The sequence below is a fragment of the Zea mays genome, chromosome 4 (assembly GCF_902167145.1).
Source record: "Zea mays cultivar B73 chromosome 4, Zm-B73-REFERENCE-NAM-5.0, whole genome shotgun sequence".
NCBI lineage: Eukaryota > Viridiplantae > Streptophyta > Magnoliopsida > Poales > Poaceae > Zea > Zea mays.
Window position 1 is genome coordinate 41,314,418 of NC_050099.1, and position 24,788 is coordinate 41,339,205.

Below are 24,788 nucleotides of genomic sequence, written 5' to 3' on the forward strand. Positions count from 1 at the left end.
TCTTATACTCGGCGGCGGCGACAAGGTCCGCGTCGGCGGCGTCGCGTTTCGATTGCGACTTCTTCTTGCCTTTCTTCTTGGCGCCGCGCGGAGCAGACGCCTCGGGAGCTTCTTCCGATGGGCGGCCCTGGGGCTGCTTGTCCTTTCGGAAGATAGCCTCGACCGCCTCCTGGCCGGAGGCGAACTTGGTGGCGATGTCCATCAGCTCGCTCGCCCTGGTGGGGGTTTTGCGACCCAGCTTGCTCACCAGGTCGCGGCAAGTGGTGCCGGCGAGGAACGCGCCGATGACATCCGAGTCGGTGATGTTGGGCAGCTCGGTGCGCTGCTTCGAGAATCGCCGGATGTAGTCCCGGAGCGACTCCCCCGGCTGTTGCCGGCAGCTTCGAAGGTCCCAGGAGTTCCCGGGGCGCACGTATGTGCCCTGGAAATTGCCAGCGAAGGCTTGGACCAAGTCGTCCCAGTTGGAAATCTGCCCCGGAGGCAGGTGCTCCAACCAGGCGCGAGCAGTGTCGGAGAGGAACAAGGGGAGGTTGCGGATGATGAGGTTGTCGTCGTCCGTTCCACCCAGTTGGCAGGCAAGGCGGTAGTCCGCGAGCCACAGTTCCGGTCTTGTTTCCCCCGAGTACTTTGTGATAGTAGTCAGGGGTCGGAACCGGGTCGGGAATGGCGCCCGTCGGATGGCCCGACTGAAGGCCTGCGGGCCGGGTGGTTCGGGCGAGGGACTCCGATCCTCCCCGCTGTCGTAGCGCCCCCCACGCCTGGGGTGGTAGCCTCGGCGCACCCTTTCGTCGAGGTGAGCCCGACGGTCGCGTCGATGGTGCTCGTTGCCGAGGTGGCCCGGGGCCGCAGGCGCGGTGTTGCGCGTGCGCCCGGTGTAGACCGAGGCTTCCCGCATGAATCGGGAAGTCGCGGCATGAGGTTCCGAGGGATACCCTTGCCTCCGGGATGCAGTGCTCTCGGCCCGCCGGGCCGCAGCGCCTTCCAGGAGATTCTTGAGTTCTCCCTGGATTCGCCGACCCTCGGTGGTTGACGGCTCCGGCATCGCGCGGATGAGCATCGCTGCGGTTGCCAGGTTCTGACCGACCCCGCTGGATGCGGGCGGCGGCCTGATCCTGACATCGTTGGCGACGCGGTGCTGGAGACCTTGGGGCAGATGACGTATTTCTCCGGCCAGGGGTTGGCCCACCCATGCCTGTCCGACGTCCCGACGGATCGGCTCAAGCGCTCCTGTTCCCTCGTTGAGCCTGGCCTGCGCCTCGCGGACTTGCTCGAGTTGTGGGTCGTAACCCCCCGCCGGAGCGGGGACCACAGCTAGCTCCCGTGGGATGTCGGCGCGAGGCACCGGCCTGGGGAGGTCACCATCCTCCGGCATGCCAAGATGGTTGCCTTCGGTGGGATCCCCTAGCTCGATGTGGAAACATTCGCGGCTTGGGCCGCAGCTCTCGTCGCCAAGGCTGCGGCTTCCATCGGAACAGTCGGATAGACAGTAGTCACATGCGGTCATGAAGTCCCGCACGGCACTGGGGCTGCCAAGTCCGGAGAAATCCCAACCGATGCTGGGATCGTCATCTTCCTCGGACCCAGAGGGCCCGCAGGTCGAGACGTCCGTCAGTCGGTCCCAAGGCGACCGCATACAGAACCTCAGTGGGGTTGCACTCGCCTCAATGAGAGCGCCCGCCAAAACGAGGTCGTTTGGCGGGTTGAGGCCGAGTCGAAATGACGCAAGATGGGAGTTAGTCGTTACCTTTTGGTCGACGAGGAGCGACGTAGTCACACCGGGGACTGGTTGCGCCGTCATCCCTGGTTCGAGGGCGACGTCCTGCAGGCTTTCCGCGAGCGCGCCGGCATCGTCTTCTTGCTCAAGGTCAGCGTGCCGCGGGGGGACGGCGCTCTCCTCCGTCTCGAACGCGAGGTCGACGTCCGGCGTGCCTTCCGTCGGGGCGTCGGGGGCGTCGATTCGCTCGACGGCCGACGAAGCGCGGCCTCCCGTCTGGCCTTGACGGCTCCGCCTCCTCCTCCGTTGGCGGGGGAGAGAACGGAGCGAGCCCGAATATTGCTCTTCCATCACGCGGGGAAGACGTCGTCGATTCCGCCGCCGGCGGGCGGGTTGTCGGCCGCCATTGTCGTAGTCGCGCGGCGGTGGAAGAAGTGTCATGTCGTAGCTGCCGTCGAAGGACATGAACTCGAGAGTCCCGAAACGAAGCACCGTCCCGGGCCGGAGAGGTTGCTGGAGACTGCCCATCTGGAGCTTGACGGGGAGCTGTTCGTCAGCACGCAGCAGGTCCCTACCTGGCGCGCCAACTGTCGGCGTTTCGAGACAGGGGGGTCCCTAAGCCGACGAGTGAGTGTGCTGCGTGCCCCAGCCCAGATGGGTCGAGCGCGTGGGCGAGCGCGAAGGGGGGAGAGGCGAGGTGGCCGGAGCCGAGTGTGAGAGAGGTGGAAGTCCCGCGGCCTTCGTGTTCGTCCCGCGCCCAGGTCAGGTGCGCTTGCAGTAGGGGGGTTACAAGCGTCCACGCGGGTGAGGGAAGCGAGCGGCCCCAAGAGAGCGCCTGTCCCGTCCTCGGTCCCGCGCGGCCAACCTTCTCTGAGAAGGCCCTGGTCCTTCCTTTTATAGTCGTAAGGAGAGGATCCAGGTGTACAATGGGGATGTAGCAGAGTGCTACGTGTCTAGCGGAGGGAGAGCTAGCGCCCTAGGTACATGCCAATGTGGCAGCCGGAGAGATTTGGGCACCCTGCTGGCGTGATGTCGTGGCTGTCGGAGGTGCGGCGGAGCCTGATGGAGGGACAGCTGTTGGAGCGGTCGAGTCCCTGCTGACGTTGTCCTGCTTTCGTAAGAGAGCTGGGGGCCGCCGTCGTCATAGAGCTTGTGGAGCGCCATCATTGCCTCTCTGGCGGAGCTGGCCGGATGAGACGCCGGTCTTGTTCTCCGTGACCCGAGTCGATTCGGGGTAGGATGATGATGGCGCCTCCTGTTGACGTGGCGGTCTGTGCCCTAGGCAGGGCGACGTGGGGTTTCCTCCGAAGCCGAGGTTGAGTCTGCCTTCTGTTGCCGTGGCCGAGCCCGAGCCAAGGGGTCGGGCGAGGCGGAAGTTGTTCGGCCGAGGCCAGGGCGGAGTCTGAGCCCTGGGGTCGGGCGAGGCGGAGTTTCGTCGTCTTCCGGGTCTTAGCCCGAGTCCGAGCCCTGGGGTCGGGCGGAGCGGAGTTCGCCGTCTTCCGGGTCTTAGCCCGAGTCCGAGCCCTGGGGTCGGGCGGAGCGGAGTTCGCCGTCTTCCGGGTCTTAGCCCGAGTCCGAGCCCTGGGGTCGGGCGGAGCGGAGTTCGCCGTGGCGCCTTTGGCAAGGCCTGATTGCCTGTCAGACTCACTCTGTCGAGTGGCACTGCAGTCGGAGTGGCGCAGGCGGCGCTGTCCTTCTGTCAGACTGGCCAGTGGAGCGGTGGAGTGACGGCGGTCACCTCGGCTCTGCCGGGGGCGCGTGTCAGGATAGAGGTGTCAGGCCACCTTTGCGTTAAATGCCCCTGCAATTTGGTCAGTTGGTGTGGTGATTTAGTCAAGGTTGCTTCTGAGCGAAGCCAAGGCCTTGGGCGAGCCGGTGATGTGTCCGCCATAAAAAGGGGGCCTCGGGCGAGACGGAAGTCTCTCGAGGTCGGCTGCCTTTGGCCGAGGCTAGGCTCGGGTGAAGCGTGATCGAGTCACTCGTGTGGACTGATCCCTGACTTAATCGTGCCCATCAGGCCTTTGCAGCTTTATGCTGATGGGGGTTACCAGCTGAGAATTAGGCGCCTTGAGGGTACCCCTAATTATGGTCCCCGACACTAATCATCTCAAATTAGTGTAGACATATAACCTTCGCAATCACACAGAGAAGAGTTCTTAATGCGTTCATCGATGGACAATTGGGGGGAAGTGGAACCCAATGCTCGAAGTGCTTGTGTCTCTCTCTCTCCACCAATCATTAGAAAGTAAGTATTACATTAAAGTTTTTAGAACCATCTATCCATTGAAATAGAAAACACCTCTAATAGTCCCAAATATGTTAATGACACCAACTTATCATTGATTTAGTAGTATATAACAAGGAACAACAAAATATTTTTTTACAAATAATTACTTACATTAAAGCAACAACATATGTAGAAGCAGCATATAGATGTAACCTGATGTCTCGATTGAGACACACTGAAAGGGAAATAGGCTTTAAACCTTTTCCTAAATGATTTTGGTGGTTGAATGACCAACACAACTAATTGGACTAACTTGTTTGCTCTAGATCATATATTCTACAGGTGTCAAAGATTCAACATAAAACCAATAAAAAGAACAAGACAAGGGTCAAAAGAAAGGAGCAAAAAGAAACCAAAGTGCTCCCTGGTCGGGCGCACCGGACTGTCCGGTGTGCCACCGGACAGTGTCCGGTGCACCACCGGACAGTGTCCGGTGCACCAGGGAGGATTGCCTTCAAACTCTTCGCCTTCGGGTTTCTCAGGCGCAGCCCACTATAATTCACCGGACTGTCCGGTGCTCCACCGGACAGTGTCCGGTGCTCCAGAGTGAAGCGGCTCAGAACTGGCCAGCCTCGGGATTTCATGAAGACTGCTCCGCTATAATTCACCGGACTGTCCGGTGTTGCACCGGACTGTCCGGTGTACCAGCGCAGCAACGGCTACTTCGCGCCAACGGTCGACTCTGACAGTGAACAGTACACGCGGCAGAAGTCAGAGCAGAGGATCAGAGAGGCACCGGACTGTCCGGTGTGCACCGGACTGTCCGGTGCCACATGAGGACAAAAGCCTCCAACGGTCGACCAGCTCCAACCCCAACGGATAGGATGACGTGGCTGGGGCACCGGACATGTCCGGTGTGCACCGGACTGTCCGGTGCGCCCATCGCCAGCAGCTTCTCCAACGACTACAAAATTGGATGGTGGCTATAAATACCACCCCAACCGGCCACTTCAAAGAGAGGGAGCCCAAGCAACATTCCAAGTCATCTAGTTGACATACTCAAGCCCTCCCAACCACATATATTCATTGATCCATCCTATACACAAGATTTAGTCCACTACAACCAACACAAGTGCCACAAAAGAGAGAGCAAGCAATTGAGAGCTACTCAATTGAGTCTAGCCCTAGTGCCTTGTGAGTTTCATCGAGAGATAGTGTGTGCTTCATCTTTGTGTTCATTTGTGCGTGGAGTTTTGACTCCCATTCAAACTTCCTCCAAAGTGTTGGAGGCTTGTAAAAGCTAGCAAGAGACACCAAAGAGTGTGGTGGTCCTTGCGGGATCGAGAGTGATCCTTGAGAAGAAGAAGAGCTCACCGATCCTTGTGTGATCGGGGGAGAGAGGGAAAGGGTTGAAAAAGACCCGTCCTTGAGTGGACTCCTCAACGGGGACTAGGCCTTCGAGGGCCGAACCTCGGTAAAACAAATCACCCGTGTCCATTGTTTTTATTGCTTGTGATTTGTTTGTTTTCCCTGGCTCTAAGTTTTCTTGCACCTTTATTTACTAATATCATTTGGTTTTGCTTCAAGTTAAATTCCCATTTAGTAAAGCAACACGTGGCAAGAAATAACTTGTCCTAGTGCTCTTCTCATCTAAGGCTTCTTGCTTTGTTATTCTATAACTCATTAGTTGTATTGATTTATCACTTCCGCATTATTTAAGCAATACTCTTTTCAGCAAGAACTTAGTTTCTATTCTCCGATATTTGTATATCTTGTTCTAACCACTAATCAAGGGATCTAGTTGGGGGATAAAGTTTTCATTTTCAGGTTCCGCCTATTCACCCCCCCTCTAGGCGACTTACAATTGGTATCGGAGCTAGGCACTTCATCTTGAGTCTAACAACTCGAAGTGATGGCTCGTAAAAGATCCCAAAAGAACAAGAAGACATCTTCCAAGGAAAACACGGAGGTAACTCTTGAAATATTACTTTCCGATTGTTCTAATTATGATTCATGGTCTACTAGAGTTATAAATGCCTTTAGAACCATACATCCTCAATTAGAACAAATTATTGACAAGAGTTGTCGGGGACCATAATTAGGGGTACCCTCAAGGCGCCTAATTCTCAGCTGGTAACCCCCATCAGCATAAAGCTGCAAAGGCCTGATGGGCACGATTAAGTCAGGGATCAGTCCACACGAGTGACTCGATCACGCTTCACCCGAGCCTAGCCTCGGCCAAAGGCAGCCGACCTCGAGAGACTTCCGTCTCGCCCGAGGCCCCCTTTTTATGGCGGACACATCACCGGCTCGCCCAAGGCCTTGGCTTCGCTCAGAAGCAACCTTGACTAAATCACCACACCGACTGACCAAATTGCAGGGGCATTTAACGCAAAGGTGGCCTGACACCTCTATCCTGACACGCGCCCCCGGCAGAGCCGAGGTGACCGCCGTCACTCCACCGCTCCACTGGCCAGTCTGACAGAAGGACAGCGCCGCCTGCGCCACTCCGACTGCAGTGCCACTCGACAGAGTGAGTCTGACAGGCAATCAGGCCTTGCCAAAGGCGCCACGACGAACTCCGCTCCGCCCGACCCCAGGGCTCGGACTCGGGCTAAGACCCGGAAGACGGCGAACTCCGCTCCGCCCGACCCCAGGGCTCGGACTCGGGCTAAGACCCGGAAGACGGCGAACTCCGCTCCGCCCGACCCCAGGGCTCGGACTCGGGCTAAGACCCGAAAAAACGGCGAACTCCGCTCCGCCCGACCCCAGGGCTCGGACTCGGGCTAAGACCCGGAAGACGGCGAACTCCGCTCCGCCCGACCCCAGGGCTCGGACTCGGGCTAAGACCCGGAAGACGGCGAACTCCGCTCCGCCCGACCCCAGGGCTCGGACTCGGGCTAAGACCCGGAAGACGGCGAACTCCGCTCCGCCCGACCCCAGGGCTCGGACTCGGGCTAAGACCCGGAAGACGACGAAACTCCGCCTCGCCCGACCCCAGGGCTCGGACTCCGCCCTGGCCTCGGCCGAACGACTTCCGCCTCGCCCGACCCCTTGGCTCGGGCTCGGCCACGGCAACAGAAGGCAGACTCAACCTCGGCTTCGGAGGAAACCCCACGTCGCCCTGCCTAGGGCACAGACCGCCACGTCAACAGGAGGCGCCATCATCATCCTACCCCGAATCGACTCGGGTCACGGAGAACAAGACCGGCGTCTCATCCGGCCAGCTCCGCCAGAGAGGCAATGATGGCGCTCCACAAGCTCTATGACGACGGCGGCCCCCAGCTCTCTTACGAAAGCAGGACAACGTCAGCAGGGACTCGACCGCTCCAACAGCTGTCCCTCCATCAGGCTCCGCCGCACCTCCGACAGCCACGACATCACGCCAGCAGGGTGCCCAAATCTCTCCGGCTGCCACATTGGCATGTACCTAGGGCGCTAGCTCTCCCTCCGCTAGACACGTAGCACTCTGCTACATCCCCATTGTACACCTGGATCCTCTCCTTACGACTATAAAAGGAAGGACCAGGGCCTTCTCAGAGAAGGTTGGCCGCGCGGGACCGAGGACGGGACAGGCGCTCTCTTGGGGCCGCTCGCTTCCCTCACCCGCGTGGACGCTTGTAACCCCCCTACTGCAAGCGCACCTGACCTGGGCGCGGGACGAACACGAAGGCCGCGGGACTTCCACCTCTCTCACGCTCGGCTCCGGCCACCTCGCCTCTCCCCCCTTCGCGCTCGCCCACGCGCTCGACCCATCTGGGCTGGGGCACGCAGCACACTCACTCGTCGGCTTAGGGACCCCCCTGTCTCGAAACGCCGACAGTTGGCGCGCCAGGTAGGGGCCTGCTGCGTGCTGACGAACAGCTCCCCGTCAAGCTCCAGATGGGCAGTCTCCAGCAACCTCTCCGGCCCGGGACGGTGCTTTGTTTCGGGACTCTCGAGTTCATGTCCTTCGACGGCAGCTACGACATGACACTTCTTCCACCGCCGCGCGACTACGACAATGGCGGCCGACAACCCGCCCGCCGGCGGCGGAATCGACGACGTCTTCCCCGCGTGATGGAAGAGCAATATTCGGGCTCGCTCCGTTCTCTCCCCCGCCAACGGAGGAGGAGGCGGAGCCGTCAAGGCCAGACGGGAGGCCGCGCTTCGTCGGCCGTCGAGCGAATCGACGCCCCCGACGCCCCGACGGAAGGCACGCCGGACGTCGACCTCGCGTTCGAGACGGAGGAGAGCGCCATCCCCCCGCGGCACGCTGACCTTGAGCAAGAAGACGACGCCGGCGCGCTCGCGGAAAGCCTGCAGGACGTCGCCCTCGAACCAGGGATGACGGCGCAACCAGTCCCCGGTGTGACTACGTCGCTCCTCGTCGACCAAAAGGTAACGACTAACTCCCATCTTGCGTCATTTCGACTCGGCCTCAACCCGCCAAACGACCTCGTTTTGGCGGGCGCTCTCATTGAGGCGAGTGCAACCCCACTGAGGTTCTGTATGCGGTTGCCTTGGGACCGACTGACGGACGTCTCGACCTGCGGGCCCTCTGGGTCCGAGGAAGATGACGATCCCAGCATCGGTTGGGATTTCTCCGGACTTGGCAGCCCCAGTGTCGTGCGGGACTTCATGACCGCATGTGACTACTGTCTATCCGACTGTTCCGATGGAAGCCGCAGCCTTGGCGACGAGAGCTGCGGCCCAAGCCGCGAATGTTTCCACATCGAGCTAGGGGATCCCACCGAAGGCAACCATCTTGGCATGCCGGAGGATGGTGATCTCCCCAGGCCGGTGCCTCGCGCCGACATCCCACGGGAGCTAGCTGTGGTCCCCGCTCCGGCGGGGGGTTACGACCCACAACTCGAGCAAGTCCGCGAGGCGCAGGCCAGGCTCAACGAGGGAACAGGAGCGCTTGAGCCGATCCGTCGGGACGTTGGACAGGCATGGGTGGGCCAACCCCTGGCCGGAGAAATACGTCATCTGCCCCAAGGTCTCCAGCACCGCGTCGCCAACGATGTCAGGATCAGGCCGCCGCCCGCATCCAGCGGGGTCGGTCAGAACCTGGCAACCGCAGCGATGCTCATCCGCGCGATGCCGGAGCCGTCAACCACCGAGGGTCGGCGAATCCAGGGAGAACTCAAGAATCTCCTGGAAGGCGCTGCGGCCCGGCGGGCCGAGAGCACTGCATCCCGGAGGCAAGGATATCCCTCGGAACCTCATGCCGCGACTTCCCGATTCATGCGGGAAGCCTCGGTCTACACCGGGCGCACGCGCAACACCGCGCCTGCGGCCCCGGGCCACCTCGGCAACGAGCACCATCGACGCGACCGTCGGGCTCACCTCGACGAAAGGGTGCGCCGAGGCTACCACCCCAGGCGTGGGGGGCGCTACGACAGCGGGGAGGATCGGAGTCCCTCGCCCGAACCACCCGGTCCGCAGGCCTTCAGTCGGGCCATCCGACGGGCGCCATTCCCGACCCGGTTCTGACCCCCGACTACTATCACAAAGTACTCGGGGGAAACGAGACCGGAACTGTGGCTCGCGGACTACCGCCTTGCCTGCCAACTGGGTGGAACGGACGACGACAACCTCATCATCCGCAACCTCCCCCTGTTCCTCTCCGACACTGCTCGCGCCTGGTTGGAGCACCTGCCTCCGGGGCAGATTTCCAACTGGGACGACTTGGTCCAAGCCTTCGCTGGCAATTTCCAGGGCACATACGTGCGCCCCGGGAATCCCTGGGACCTTCGAAGCTGCCGGCAACAGCCGGGGGAGTCGCTCCGGGACTACATCCGGCGATTCTCGAAGCAGCGCACCGAGCTGCCCAACATCACCGACTCGGATGTCATCGGCGCGTTCCTCGCCGGCACCACTTGCCGCGACCTGGTGAGCAAGCTGGGTCGCAAAACCCCCACCAGGGCGAGCGAGCTGATGGACATCGCCACCAAGTTCGCCTCCGGCCAGGAGGCGGTCGAGGCTATCTTCCGAAAGGACAAGCAGCCCCAGGGCCGCCCATCGGAAGAAGCTCCCGAGGCGTCTGCTCCGCGCGGCGCCAAGAAGAAGGGCAAGAAGAAGTCGCAATCGAAACGCGACGCCGCCGACGCGGACCTTGTCGCCGCCGCCGAGTATAAGAACCCTCGAAAGCCCCCCGGAGGTGCGAACCTCTTCGACAAGATGCTCAAGGAGCCGTGCCCCTACCATCAGGGGCCCGTCAAGCACACCCTCGAGGAGTGCGTTATGCTTCGGCGTCACTTCCACAGGGTCGGGCCACCCGCCGAGGGTGGCAGGGCCCACGACGACGACAAGAACGAAGATCACCCAGCAGGGGGGTTCCCCGAGGTCCGCGACTGCTTCATGATCTATGGAGGGCATGCGGCGAATACCTCGGCTCGGCACCGCAAGCAAGAGCGCCGGGAGGTCTGCTCGGTGAAGGCGGCGGCGCCAGTCTACCTAGACTGGTCCGACAAGCCCATCACTTTCGACCGGGCCGACCACCCCGACCATGTGCCGAGCCCGGGGAAATACCCGCTCGTCGTCGACCCCGTTGTCGGCGATGTCAGGCTCACCAAGGTCCTGATGGACGGGGGCAGCTGCCTCAACATCATCTACGCCGAGACCCTCAAGCTTCTGCGCGTCGATCCGTCCTCCGTCCGAGCAGGCGCTGCGCCCTTCCACGGGATCATCCCTGGGAAGCGCGTCCAGCCCCTCGGGCGACTCGACCTCCAAGTCTGCTTCGGAACACCCTCCAACTTCCGAAGGGAGACCCTGACGTTCGAAGTGGTCGGGTTCCGAGGAACCTACCACGCCGTGCTAGGGAGGCCATGCTACGCGAAGTTCATGGTCGTCCCCAACTACACCTACCTGAAGCTCAAGATGCCGGGCCCCAACGGGGTCATCACCGTCGGCCCCACGTACAAACACGCGTTCGAATGCGACGTGGAGTGCGTGGAGTACGCCGAGGCCCTCGCCGGGTCCGAGGCCCTCATCGCCGACCTGGAGAACCTCTCCAAGGAGGTCCCAGACGTGAAGCGCCATGCCGGCAACTTCGAGCCAGCGGAGACGGTCAAGGCCGTCCCCCTCGACCCCAGTGGCGACACCACCAAGCAGATCCGGATCGGTTCCGGGCTCGACCCCAAATAGGAAGCAGTGCTCGTCGACTTTCTCCGCGCAAACGCCGACGTCTTTGCGTGGAGTCCCTCGGACATGCCCGGCATACCGAGGGATGTCGCCGAGCACTCGCTGGATATTCGGGCCGGAGCTCGACCCGTCAGGCAGCCTCTGCGCCGATTCGACGAGGAGAAGCGCAGAGCGATTGGCGAAGAGATCCACAAGCTAATGGCGGCAGGGTTCATCAAAGAGGTATTCCATCCCGAATGGCTTGCCAACCCTGTGCTTGTGAGGAAGAAAGGGGGGAAATGGCGGATGTGTGTAGACTACACTGGTCTCAACAAAGCATGTCCGAAGGTTCCCTACCCTCTGCCTCGCATCGACCAAATCGTGGATTCGAGATCATCCAGTGCCGAGAGGCCTCGGGCAGGATCGCAAAGTGGGCGGTGGAGATCATGGGCGAAACGGTCTCGTTCGCCCCTCGGAAGGCCATCAAGTCCCAAGTGTTGGCGGATTTCGTGGCCGAATGGGTCGACACCCAACTGCCAACGACTCCGATCCAACCGGAGCTCTGGACCATGTTTTTCGACGGGTCGCTGATGAAGACGGGGGCCGGCGCGGGCCTGCTCTTCATCTCGCCCCTCGGAAAGCACTTGCGCTACGTGCTGCGCCTCCACTTCCCGGCGTCCAACAATGTGGCCGAGTACGAAGCTCTGGTCAACGGATTGCGGATCGCCATCGAGCTAGGGGTCAGACGCCTCGACGCCCGCGGTGATTCGCAGCTCGTCATCGACCAAGTCATGAAGAACTCCCACTGCCGCGACCCGAAGATGGAGGCCTACTGCGACGAGGTTCGGCGCCTGGAAGACAAGTTCTTCGGGCTCGAGCTCAACCACATCGCTCGGCGCTACAACGAAACCGCAGACGAGCTGGCTAAGATAGCCTCGGGGCGAACGACAGTCCCCCCGGACGTCTTCTCCCGGGATCTGCATCAACCCTCCGTCAAGCTCGACGACGCGCCCGAGCCCGAGGTACCCTCGGCTCAGCCCGAGGTACCCTCGGTTCAGCCCGAGGCACCCTCGGCCCAGCCCGAGGTACCCTCGGCCCCCGAGGGCGGGGCATTGAACGTCGAGGAAGGGCAGAGCGGGGCCACGCCAGACCAGGATTGGCAGGCCCCGTACCTGCAATATCTCCGTCGAGGAGAGCTACCCCTCGACCAAGTCGAGGCTCGGCGGGTAGCGCGACGCGCCAAGTCATTCGTCTTGCTGGGCGACGAAGAGGAGCTCTACCATCGCAGCCCCTCGGGCATCCTCCAGCGATGCATCTCCATCGCCGAAGGTCGGGAACTGCTGCAAGAAGTACACTCGGGGGCTTGCAGCCACCACGCAGCACCCCGAGCCCTTGTTGGAAATGCTTTCCGGCAAGGCTTCTACTGGCCAACGGCGGTGGCTGACGCCACTAGAATTGTCCGCACCTGCGAAGGGTGCCAATTCTATGCGAAGCGGACACACCTGCCCGCTCAGGCTCTGCAGACAATACTCATCACCTGGCCCTTCGCTGTATGGGGTCTGGACCTCGTCGGTCCCTTGCAGAAGGCGCCCGGGGGCTACACGCACCTGCTGGTCGCCATCGACAAATTCTCCAAGTGGATCGAGGTCCGACCTCTGAACAGCATCAGGTCCGAGCAGGCGGTGGCATTCTTCACCAACATCATCCATCGCTTCGGGGTCCCGAACTCCATCATCACCGACAACAGCACCCAGTTCACCGGCAAAAAATTCTTGGATTTTTGCGAAGATCACCATATCCGGGTGGACTGGGCCGCCGTGGCTCATCCCATGTCGAATGGGCAGGTAGAGCGTGCCAACGGCATGATTCTACAAGGGCTCAAGCCTCGGATCTACAACGACCTCAACAAGTTCGGCAGGCGATGGATGAAGGAACTCCCCTCGGTGGTCTGGAGCCTAAGGACGACGCCGAGTCGTGCCACGGGCTTCACGCCGTTTTTCCTGGTCTACGGGGCTGAAGCTATCTTGCCCACTGACCTGGAATACGGCTCCCCGAGGGCGAGGGCCTACACCGAACAAAGCAACCAAGCCAGCCGAGAGGAATCGCTGGACCAGCTGGAGGAAGCTCGGGACAGGGCCTTGCTGCACTCGGCACGGTACCAACAGTCCCTGCGACGCTACCACGCCCGAGGGGTCCGGTCCCGAGAACTCCAGGTGGGCGACCTGGCGCTTCGGCTGCGACAAGACGCCCGAGGGAGGCACAAGCTCACGCCCCCCCGGGAAGGGCCATTCGTCATCGCCAAAGTTCTGAAGCCCGGAACATACAAGCTGGCCAGCAATCAAGGCGAGATCTACGGCAACGCTTGGAACATCAAACAGCTACGTCGCTTCTACCCTTAAGATGTTTTCAAGTTGTTCATATACCTCGCACCTACGCAAAGTTTAGTTGTCAAGGAAGGGTCGGCCTAGCCTCGGTAAAGCCCGACCCTCCCTCGGGGGCTAAAAGGGGGGAGACCCCCTCTGCGTCGAATTTTTCCTCGAAAAAGGATCTCTTTTTAGCAGGATCTCTTTCGTGCTTCTTGACTACTTCGGAAAGCGGATCCTGGAAACGACGAGGTACACGTAAGCAGCCAAGGCTGACCGAGCCGAGGGACTCCTACGCCTCCGGGATACGGATACCTCACTCGTCCCTTTCTGCGACAAGTAACTTGCGCTCGGGTAAAGCGACTCCGTGGACCGAACGAGTCATCACGTTCGGAAGCTCTCCTGCCGAAGCAGTCCTTCAAGCTTTCTCGACTAAGTCGGGGACAGGGCCTCATGGACGGGTGAAAGTACGCGTAAGCGGCGAGGCCGACCGAGCCGAGGGATTCCCACGCCTCTAGGATACGGATACCTCACTCGTCCCTTCCGCGAAAAGCAACTCTCGCTCACACAAACATCCCTGTTACCGACAGAGTCCAGATGCTCGGAACAGGAGGAAAAAAGACGCAGCTTCGCAAGCGTGGCGAGGGTGTGTTCTTCTGGCCTCGGCGGCCGCAGAAAGCACACGTTACAAGATGATCTGATCCCGCAGGCTCGGGTCTTCACGCCGAAGGGAGCCGTAGCACCCTCGGCATCGACGACGTCTTCAGCAAAGCCCGACCCAGCCTCGGGCGGCGCCGCGGTCCAGGGGCTCCTCCGGGAATCCGGGCCGAGCAGGCGGCTCAACCGGTTACCCCTGGGGCCTCGGTCAACCGGCTTCCAAGGGCGCCAGCCCGACCCGAGGCCTCGACTGATCGACTTTGGCGTCGGCCCCGCTGACGGACAACACGGCTAGGCTCCGGCCAACCAGGTTCCCATTCTCGAGCCAACTCCGCCTCTGTTCATACTGATATCGCTACCCCTGGCCTCGGTCCACCGAAGGGCGGCCGAGGGGTCTCTTCAACTAAGCTAGAGGAGCCTCACATAACAAGGCCGAACGGGCCGAGGGATTCCTACGCCTCCGGGATACGGATACCTCACCCGTCACCTTGACACGGGGCAACTCATGCTTGGTAAAGCGGTTCAGATAATCAAACAGACGAGACTTAGTGCTCGAAAATGAGGAAAAAACACGGCTCCGTGCCAAAATTACATACACGTTCAGGCCTCGACCGCCACAATGAACGAACTCACTGGCATACGAGATGCCACTACCAACGGAACTCCGGTTCCCTCCTCCGCAGGTACGAACAACCCCCCTCCGAAGGGGAAGGCCTGCGGAGTAACTGAAGAACGATGGGCGGCTCGCTGCCGCCCGTTCCAACCGCGACGGCCACCACCCCTGCCCCAGACAGCGAAGCAGCTTAAGCAGCAGCTTTGGGGGAGGTGTCGCGGCCGAAGGGCTCCCCCCCGCTGAGGACGAGAACCAGCCATTCAGGCAGGGAGACGGGGACCCAGGGCCCCTAGCGCCCTGCATATCCTGGCATGGCTGGAGGAAGTCTCCGTGGGGCTCAAGGACGCCCTTCACCCCCGGGCGCAGGGGGAAGAAAGGGGCAGCCGACCCACGCGGAGGCGGCCCCCCGACTCGCCTCATCTTCCATCTTGGCCTGGATGACGAAAATCCTTGAGGCCGAGGGAGGAGTAGAGGCCGCGGCCTGGCCCGTTTTCCCCACCGTCGAACTAGAGGTCACCATCTTGGGTGACCGCCGGTGGCGGGGTGTGGCCAGGCTGCGTGATGAAAATCCTTGAAGCCGAACGATGGCTGAGAGGTGCCAACTCCCATGGAGTTGCGTTCCTCCAACGAGGAGGCGGAAAGGCGGCGGATACCCCCCATCCGGGGGCTTGGAAGACGGGAAGACCCGACGCTTAAGGGAGGAAGAAGACATGGTTGCCTTACGAAAGGAGCCCCCCTCCTTTTAAAGGCAACTCCCCCTACGTGCGCCCCCAGGCGCCGCGGGCCGAGTCTTCTCCAACACGCTCCAAGGCCCTCCCCTGCGACTCGGGGGCTGGGTCCCGCATGTCATGCAAGCCGGCTCAGGGCAGAAGAAGCCAAACCGCCGCGCATGATGCGCACGACCGTCCAGCGGTTACAGGCGACCCCCCATTTTCGCCCAGACCAACGGGCAGAAGGGGCGGGCAGCCATGCAGGCGGCATGCAACCGCGCCAGATGGACGCGCTTCTCCGACTTCTGACACGCCAGCTTGGAACCCAGGCCCACGCGTCGAGCAACCGGCGCGCCAGTTGCTGCATGCAAGCAACCACACCGCCACTTGTGCCACCATCGCGCCTCTTCGGTTGCGAAGCCTATGCCACGACTCGAGGCGACCCAACAGCGCCAGACTGGCGCATCGGTCAAAGCGACCGAAAGTGGGCCGGCAGTAATAGCGGTGGCAGGCGGGCGGGCGCAGCGGTCACGTCGTCAGCCAGGCTCACGTCCCATCCTGAGACAGCAAGAGAGCCTCCTCTCACGGCGTGAAGACGGTGCACCCGTGACCCGTTCCTCGAACGGATCGCACGCGCGCAACGGCCGCCCCGCCAACCACTCGCCCCATCGCATTAACTCCGCGGCGGGACACGCGACGCCTCTGGTAGGAGGAGCGCGCGACGCTTCACCTTCGCCGCAATAACCGCGTCAGAAAAGGTACGCCACGTCGTCCGATTTCGTATCCTTTTCCGTTTTCCTCTTTCTCTATCTCTTGCAACAGGGACCGGGAAAGGGGGATACCCCGAAAGGGATCCTGCTCCGCGAAGGAACCGGGCTCCGAGCCCCCCATTACTGATCAGGGGTTCGAAGGCTGGCCCCCCGAGGGTTCAACAGTCGCCTCAGATCGCGTGGGCCCGACACCCACTACTGGTCAGGGGTTCGAAGGCCAGCCCCCCGAAGGGCTCCATGGCCGCCTCAGGCTACTCGGGCTCCGCGCCCATTACTGATCAGGGGTTCAAAGGCTGGCCCCCGAAGGGTTCACAGTCGCCTCAGACACCGAGCGAGGGATGACCAGGGGTACGTTCGATACATAACCGAGGCTCGGGCTGCGCTCCCGAGGTACCCTAGGACATTTCCGAGACCAGCGGGAACGATCTTGTAACGGAATCCCATCGGAGGGAGGCATCGAGCCCTCGGACCCCGTCGCCAGGGGACCGGGTCCGGCAAATCACCCGCAGGTACTTTTGGGCGTGCCTCTGGGCCCCTAGCCGACCCCCAACGAACGGGGCACGGACGTCCACTCGGATTACCCGCTTGCAGCTCACCGGAGACACCATGTTCGGTGCCCATCGAGGGTAACATGGCGCACTCCCCCCCTCCTCCTTGCGGAAAGGCGACGTAGGGGCGTATGTAAAAAGCCGAGTCTGTCCCTGATCGTCCTCTCGCCCTGTGCAGAGGCTCGGGGGCTGCTCTCGCAAAAACCGGCTCCGGCCAAATCGTTGATAGCGTCAACATACCAGCCCGAGAGCTTGGGCCCCGACCGTGCACCCGGGCTACGGCCAGTTCGCATGAGGGAACGACCAGACCAGCCGAAGCGTTAAGCGAAGTATTAAGACCTCGAAGGAGTGTAACCACTCCTCCGAGGCCTCGGGGGCTACACCCGGCGGGTGCGCTCGCGCGCACCCACCGGAACGAAATGCAACCGAGAAAGGCTGGTCCCCTTGCAAAAAGTGCGACAAAAGCCTCCAAGCGAGTGCTAACACTCCCTTCGAGGCTCGGGGGCTACTGTCGGGGACCATAATTAGGGGTACCCTCAAGGCGCCTAATTCTCAGCTGGTAACCCCCATCAGCATAAAGCTGCAAAGGCCTGATGGGCACGATTAAGTCAGGGATCAGTCCACACGAGTGACTCGATCACGCTTCACCCGAGCCTAGCCTCGGCCAAAGGCAGCCGACCTCGAGAGACTTCCGTCTCGCCCGAGGCCCCCTTTTTATGGCGGACACATCACCGGCTCGCCCAAGGCCTTGGCTTCGCTCAGAAGCAACCTTGACTAAATCACCACACCGACTGACCAAATTGCAGGGGCATTTAACGCAAAGGTGGCCTGACACCTCTATCCTGACACGCGCCCCCGGCAGAGCCGAGGTGACCGCCGTCACTCCACCGCTCCACTGGCCAGTCTGACAGAAGGACAGCGCCGCCTGCGCCACTCCGACTGCAGTGCCACTCGACAGAGTGAGTCTGACAGGCAATCAGGCCTTGCCAAAGGCGCCACGACGAACTCCGCTCCGCCCGACCCCAGGGCTCGGACTCGGGCTATGACCCGGAAGACGGCGAACTCCGCTCCGCCCGACCCCAGGGCTCGGACTCGAGCTAAGACCCGGAAGACGGCGAACTCCGCTCCGCCCGACCCCAGGGCTCGGACTCGGGCTAAGACCCGGAAGACGGCGAACTCCGCTCCGCCCGACCCCAGGGCTCGGACTCGGGCTAAGACCCGGAAGACGGCGAACTCCGCTCCGCCCGACCCCAGGGCTCGGACTCGGGCTAAGACCCGGAAGACGGCGAACTCCGCTCCGCCCGACCCCAGGGCTCGGACTCGGGCTAAGACCCGGAAGACGGCGAACTCCGCTCCGCCCGACCCTAGGGCTCGGACTCGGGCTAAGACCCGGAAGACGACGAAACTCCGCCTCGCCCGACCCCAGGGCTCGGACTCCGCCCTGGCCTCGGCCGAACGACTTCCGCCTCGCCCGACCCCTTGGCTCGGGCTCGGCCACGGCAACAGAAGGCAGACTCAACCTCGGCTTCGGAGGAAACCCCACGTCGCCCTGCCTAGGGCACAGACCGCCCCGTCAACAGGAGGCGCCATCATCATCCTACCCCGAATCGACTCGGGTCACGGAGAACAAGACCGGCGTCTCATTCGGCCAGCTCCGCCAGAGAGGCAATGATGGCGCTCCACAAGCTCTATGACGACGGCGGCCCCCAGCTCTCTTACGAAAGCAGGACAACGTCAGCAGGGACTCGACCGCTCCAACAGCTGTCCCTCCATCAGGCTCCGCCGCACCTCCGACAGCCACGACATCACGCCAGCAGGGTGCCCAAATCTCTCCGGCTGCCACATTGGCATGTACCTAGGGCGCTAGCTCTCCCTCCGCTAGACACGTAGCACTCTGCTACACCACCCCATTGTACACCTGGATCCTCTCCTTACGACTATAAAAGGAAGGACCAGGGCCTTCTCAGAGAAGGTTGGCCGCGCGGGACCGAGGACGGGACAGGCGCTCTCTTGGGGCCGCTCGCTTCCCTCACCCGCGTGGACGCTTGTAACCCCCCTACTGCAAGTGCACCTGACCTGGGCGCGGGACGAACACGAAGGCCGCGGGACTTCCACCTCTCTCACGCTCGGCTCCGGCCACCTCGCCTCTCCCCCCTTCGCGCTCGCCCACGCGCTCGACCCATCTGGGCTGGGGCACGCAGCACACTCACTCGTCGGCTTAGGGACCCCCCTGTCTCGAAACGCCGACAAGAGTATTTTCCCCTCTAGTTTTAATGGAAAAATTAATTCCGAGGAGGATCAAAGATGTTATCGCTTAAACTACCTAGCTTTTGACATCCTACACAATTCTCTTAGCAAAGAAGATTATCGTGCCTTCATATCAAACTATGACGAATCCATTCCCGATGCGCATGATATTTGGACTAGAATTAAAATCAAGTTTGATGAGTCCAAACATAATAGTTCATTTGATGCCTCTACTTCCTTTAGTTTTTGTGATACTAACCCTTGCAAGGAAGAAGTAGAAAATGAACGATGGAGACCAAACGATGAATCCACCTCTCCAAAAGGTTTGTCTTCCCATTTCGATTCCCACATGTGTTGTGTGGCTAATGAAAATGATAGCGGAAGCACAAACGAGGATGAGGAGGAAGAAAGAAGCTTTGTGCATCTCTACGCTCGCCTAAGCCAAGAAGATAAGGCGGTCATGCTCAAACTTCTAGAAAGAGCAAGAGAGCAAAGCGAAGCTCGTCAAAGGGTAGAAGATATTCTCTCCATGAAAATGCTACACTTTGACGAATTGACTAAAGAACATGAGGAGCTAAAGTGCTCTCATGTTGATTTGGTCCAAAGGTATGAAACTATTTCAATTGAGCAAGATAACGCTTTACATTGTATCGCTCAATTAGTAAATAGGAATACCTTGCTTAAGGACCAAGTAGAAAAGCTAAATGTTGAAAATCTAGCTTTTCAAAATAAATATGATATGCTTCTATGTTCTCATGAAAATCTTATGGATGATCATATCATATTAAAAATTGCTCATGAGGTTGTGATGGAAAACTTAAAATCCCAACAACCTCACTCATGCACATGTATTCAAATTGATACTATATTATCATGTGCTAACGCTTGTTGTCCGTCGACAAGCAAATCTTTCCTTGAGCTTGAATTTGCAGGAACAAATGATGATTCACATCAAAAGCTCAAAGAAGAAAATGAGAGGCTAAAGATGAGCTTGACACAACTAAAAGGGAAATGCATTGCCCAACCTTCTCAAGATAACTGTGATCACATGGTGAAGAAGCTTGAGACAGGAACAACCGTGGCATGCACTACATCCCTTGAAGAAAATGTCAAGGATTTGAGGATTGCCATGAGGAGGGAACAAAATATGAAATTCAACACCTCCTCCAAAAGCCTCAACCACGCCTCCACAAAAGGTAACATCCAAGGTAATGATCAAGCCACACTTCACATTAAAAAGTGTAGTGAATGCTTTGAAGAAGGGCACTTGATTAGGTCATGTCCCTATATTAATGGCTTGATTATTACCAAGGATGATAGACTTTGTTTTAAATGCTCCAAGAAGGGACACTTACTTAGATCTTGTCCCCATTTAAAACAAAAAGGCATAGGGTTAGAAAGGAAAGTTTTTACTAACCATGTAGCAGGCAACAAGCAAGGAAAGAAGAAAACTTCAAAACTTGAAAAACGCCTATGCTACACATGCCGAAGAAAGGGACATCAATGCAAGGATTGTCCCATTGGTAACAATTCCACTCCTAGCTTGTCAATTAATTTTCCTGTAACTAGGCAACCCAAAATTACAACTTGTGCTAGAAAGGTAATGAGTTTACCTAGTGCTAACACAAAGGACTTTTGGGTTCCTAGATCTTTGTTGACTAACTGTGATGGACCCATCAAGCGATGGGTACCAAAATGTGCTTGACAAAGCTTTGTAGGAGAAGGAGATGATATGAAGTCTTTGGGGTGCTTGAGAAAGTTCATTCAATTCTTATCAACTCAAGCTATCAATCTTCAAATGATCTACGTATTCAAGATTGACCCAAGGTTACTCAAATTTATTGTATTCTAAACTCATATCATCTCGGAAAGATATTAATGTTGTAGGAAATAAAGAATCATCATGTGCGGAATATCAAAGCCTACAACATGGAGGAAAAGTCAAAGGATGGTAACATTTATATTCTTAAGTGCAATTATCTTAGATTGTCGTGTGTCTTGTGTAGTCACATAGAAATAGAAAGCACTTAAGCATGTTTTAAAACTATGTCATCATTCTTTGAAGAAATTCCTCTCATATGGTAGATTGTGTATTTATCAATTCTATATTATGACAATCTACATGCTTTAAATTGTTGCAAGTTCTCATGGCATGTTTTTACATTAATTATTCTATTATTGCCATGTTCTAGATATAGAAAGATATTTCATGTTCTTAAAAGAATAAAGTGTCATGTAAGGAATTCAAATACTTAGGACACTTATAAAAGGAAAAATGCTCTCTATAGCTAGAAAAGTGAGACTATTGCTTTTATCTAAGTAATTTAAGTAGTCTCACTTGTAGAGATAAATTTCTCTATGGAAATGCGTAATCCATCATGGCAAGGAAAATCAATCCAATAATTTATGTTGTATGTTTTATTGCTTAAATTGGATATGATTCTTCTACATTTATCGCTCTCCATGTTATGAATTAGATTTATTCCCTTAAGTCTCAAGAATTTAACCATGCTTGTTTTATGAGTTAAAACTAGGCATACTTCATGGAATAATCTAGTTCATATTATAAAGTTTCCATGCTTTAGTAATTTACCTTTTCATTCTTTATCAAAAATGATTACAAAAAGGGAAACTAGTGCTTGTGTTGTTCTTAACATCTCTCTTGAGCTTACTTATGAAAATCTACAAGAGAGTAAGTGCAAGTTTAATGCCACAAGCCACATGGGTTGCTCCTCACCCAAAGGAAGAGAGGTAAAAGCAAAGGTATGGGAACTCATCTTCTTAGTTAAATTTAGTTCCCATCTCAATGACTATTTAATCTAAATTATCATATTCTACCCATGTGAGAAATAGATTCTTTATTGGACTCAATTCAACTAGATGTGCATTCAATCTCACTCTTTTAAAAGCTCATGTCCATTAGAATCTATTTAATGCCTTTGCGATATTTATATATATGTTATCATATTGATTTGCCTCCAAGTGATGATTAACTAACTTCAATATGATAAAGTAAAATCTCCAATGATTATTAAAATGCTTAAAAGGTGCTCACTCATTTTTCTCAAATAAAATGCACTAATGTTAAGGATTTTACTTCATGTCTATGTGACTTGTGGATGATGAATTATGCATGCTAATCATCTAAAGTAATCATCTTTCACCATATGCTCCCTTGCGCTATTAACATGTCTCTTGAGTATTTTCAATAAGTTTGGAAGGAAAAAGAGACAAATACAAAGGGAGGACACTCAAATGAAAAAGGAAGAACATCAAGGACAACAACATCTACTTGGACAATAAGATCTTTACAACAATCAATGGTGTGGTTGTAAGCATTCTAAATCCTTTTTCATTATGAGATTACCAAGCTCAAGTTGTTTATTGCTAAATTTATGAGCCCTTGATCAAGATGTATAATGATTCTCCCTTTATGTCCTTAAAATTGAATGCATTGAAATCAATTCTCTCAATTACTTGATGCATATCTTTAGGGGGAGTCCATTATTATATTTTGATTATGTTGAGACTATTGTTTTATCTTAGTAATTTCATATAGTCTCTTGCATGAGAATAATGTTTCTCATATAGTATGCTACTACTCATCAATCCAACTTGTTAAAATAAAGTCGCTTTTATCAAGGATTGTTGCCTTCATTTCTAAAGTAGCATGCTTATTGGATTCTCCTATTTCTAAGCTTGAGTGAAAATCTATTGCCTATGTTGTTCTCTTGATCGCATATTGATTGATCATTGAACAACTTCAATTATCACTTATGCTTCTTAGTGCCTCATGTAATTTCAATTTGATTTCAATTTATAATTGACATCTATCTTGATTTGCACTAAGGAAAAAGGAGAATTCATGATTCATTTATGCAACTTGTGATCCATTTGATATATGCTAACAATAACTTGAAAAAGATCACTAGTTGAAAAACTCTCTCTTGTGCAAAGTATTTCCATATATTGTCATCAAGTATAGGTCTTAAGCAACTAAGACTAAGGACAAAGCACAATGAAGAGAGCGTCTCTATGTGAAGGTACAAAAGGGTAAAACCACTTCCTTTCATTCAAACTTGTACCTAAAGCTTCCTTTTTCTATACTTTCTTTACATATCTTGTATAAAAGGAAGAGAAAGCATGTCCATGCATTATCCCTGCTTCATACCTAGTTTAACCTCTCAAACGTTTCATTCTTGCATTTATGCCTCTTTGTTAACCTGGATGAAGTAATCTTATTGTCAAAGAGCTTAAAGCTTGACCTTGTAACGAGGATAAGCTGCCTTTGTCTCAAAGGTGGATGGTCCTTAAGCCTCTTTGAAATCCTTAAGGGAAAATGCTTAAAATATTTGTAACATGCTTTCAGTAGTGCGTAAACTGTCATGAGCATCACACTTATCCTATGACACAATGCACTTCACATTCTATATGATTTAGATATGTTCTCATTAACCTAATTATGTGCAATTGGCATTTTAGGCCAAAATATGTGTTCTTTCTCTCCATGCACATATTTAGGGGGAGCAATCTATGTTGTATAGAACTATGATCATGCTTAATTTAATATATCCTTTTGATCATATCTCTTTATGTCTACGACTAATGTGCTTTCAAGTGATCTCTATAATTAAGTCGTAGATTGAAAGGGAAATGGAGTCTTCGGCGAAGACAAGGCTTCCACTCAACTCTATCGGTATTATCTACCCTTCGCCATCACTCCACACTAGCTCTCCAATTATGGTATAATCTTCACTAATATATTTTTGCCAAAGGGAGAGAGAAAAGTTCTCAAAGGGCTTATATTTCACTCTAAGTATCCGTTTTTGGCGATTCATGCCAAAGGGGGAGAAAGTATTAGCCCAAAGCAAAAGGACCGCACCACCACCCTAGTTTTAAAAACTTAGTTTTTAAAAGAGTATTTTCAATTGGTATCTCTTTGTATTCTAAAGGGGGAGAAAGTAGCACCTTTCAAAATTAATATCTTAAAACCCTCTTGAACACTAAGAGGAGAATTTATTGAGGCGGAGTTTTGTTTAGTCAAAAGAAAAGCATTTGAAACAGGGGGAGAAAATTTCAAATCTTGTAAATGCTTCTCAAGAATCCTATTCATTTACTTTTGACTATTTGCAAAAGACTTTGAAAAGAATTTCCAAAACATTTGCAAAACAAAACTTGTGGTGCAAGTATGGTCCAAAATGTTAAATAAGAAAGAAAAACCATTCATGCATATCTTATGAAATCAATATTGGTTTAATTCCAAGCAATCTTTGCACTTACCTTAGGCAAACTAGTTCAATTATGCTCTTATATATTTGCTTTGGTTTGTGTTGGCATCAATCACCAAAAAGGGGGAGATTGAAAGGGAAATAGGCTTTAAACCTTTTCCTAAATGATTTTGGTGGTTGAATGACCAACACAACTAATTGGACTAACTTGTTTGCTCTAGATCATATATTCTACAGGTGTCAAAGATTCAACATAAAACCAATAAAAAGAACAAGACAAGGGTCAAAAGAAAGGAGCAAAAAGAAACCAAAGTGCTCCCTGGTCGGGCGCACCGGACTGTCCGGTGTGCCACCGGACAGTGTCCGGTGCACCAGGGAGGATTGCCTTCAAACTCTTCGCCTTCGGGTTTCTCAGGCGCAGCCCACTATAATTCACCGGACTGTCCGGTGCTCCACCGGACAGTGTCCGGTGCTCCAGAGTGAAGCGGCTCAGAACTGGCCAGCCTCGGGATTTCATGAAGACTGCTCCGCTATAATTCACCGGACTGTCCGGTGTTGCACCGGACTGTCCGGTGTACCAGCGCAGCAACGGCTACTTCACGCC